Here is a 1,685-nt window from a genome sequence, read left to right on the forward strand (position 1 = left end):
TTCGTGCCTCTAAGACACAGCATCCTTAATTCATAGTTTTAACTCAGTTCGTTTTTGGAAAAACCCCAGCCACCGGGCAGAGACCTTGAGAAAGGCCCCACCTTGAACCTGATTGACCACTTCTGCATGAGGGGCTGTGTCAAGGCCCCCCTTCTGTCCCCAGCACAGCCAGGAAGTCCTCACCCAGCTGTGCTCTGGACACTTCTGCTCCCGGGACCTCAACCGCATCCCCAGACGCCCCCCTCCAACCAACAGGACTCAGCTTGTGGCCCTCACTTTTCTGATGGGCAGCTCACACCTGGGGAAGGGAAGGCGTTGGCGTGGGCCACACAGCTGGGCGAGGAAGACCTGGACCCCGATCCGCTCAGTCTCTCTGCTTTCTCTCGCTCTGCTCCTCCTGCAACGCACCCTCTGGCCCTCACTCAAGGCGAGACTGTTGTCAAACTGTAACTGGATCCTGTGGGACTCCCGCTTCAGACTCTCCGAAGGCTTCCTGTCCACATAATCCGATCTCAGCCCTGGGCTCTGCGTGATGCCCCCAGGAGATGCCTCCACCCGGCTCTTGCCGCCCCCAACCCCCTCCCCAGGCAACTTCCATCAGCTGTACTTCCATCTTCGTTGCTCTCTGGGTCAGGGAGCTCACCTCTGCCTCGGGGTGGGGGAGGGGGGTTGCTCTTTCTTCCATGCCTGACATGTCCCCAACATGTCCTGACATGCCCATCACAGACCAACAGTGTCACATTCTTCAGGTGGCTCCTCAAATGTCACCTCCTGGAACAGCCACAGTTGGTGCCCCTCACCCCCACCCTGCACCTGGGTACTCGTGGTTCCCATGCCTGCAAACACCTCCCATTCTTTGCTGGGGGCTTTCTCTGTCTTCCAGAAGCCTCCAGGCCCAGCAGTGGGGCAGTGAATCCTCAGGAGCTCCCTGCGCCAATGGCTTTCAGGAGCTGGTGTCTAAATGCCCCAGTGCCCTCGTCCCTGAGTGGATGGGTGTCTCTGATACTCACGTTCTGTGCGGCCTCCTGGGGTTCCCAGTGGGATGGAGCCCCAGGCTCCCGCTGCTCAAGGTCTCTCTTCTCTGCCTCCCAGTAGCATTTCCTGCCACCCCACCCCGCTCCCCCCACACCTTGGGGTCAGCTTCTGGAACACTTCACACCCAGACACACCCTCAAAGGCCTTCCTTGCCCACCATAACTGTAGGAAGTTGACTTGCAGCCCCAGAAAAGATCTGTCCACATCCTAATGCCTGGAATCTGAGCATGTGAATTTATTTGGAATAAGTGTCTTTGCAGGTGTAATTAAGGATCTGGAAATAAGATCATCTTCCTGGATTACCCATGGGGGACCACTGGGGCAGGGGGTGCTAAATCCAGCAACTGGTGTCCTTATAAGAAGGAGGGAGGACACACACACACAGAGAAGAAAGCTGAGTCAAACACAGACATGGAGGAAAAGGCCATGTGCGGATGGAGCCAGAGACTGGAAGATGCCTCTAGAAGCCAAGGAACATCAGTAGCCCCAGAAGTTAGGAGAGAGGTGTGGGCAGATTACCCCATAGAGCAGGGGTCCCCAAACTCCAGACCAGGTACCAGTACCTCCTGTCAGATCAGCGGCAGCATTAGATTAGAAGTAAAGTGCACAAAATATGTAAAGGGCTTGAATCATCCCGAAACCATCCCCCC

This window comes from Bison bison, unplaced genomic scaffold, assembly GCF_000754665.1.
Source record: "Bison bison bison isolate TAMUID 2011002044 unplaced genomic scaffold, Bison_UMD1.0 scf7180017864293, whole genome shotgun sequence".
Taxonomy (NCBI): domain Eukaryota; kingdom Metazoa; phylum Chordata; class Mammalia; order Artiodactyla; family Bovidae; genus Bison; species Bison bison.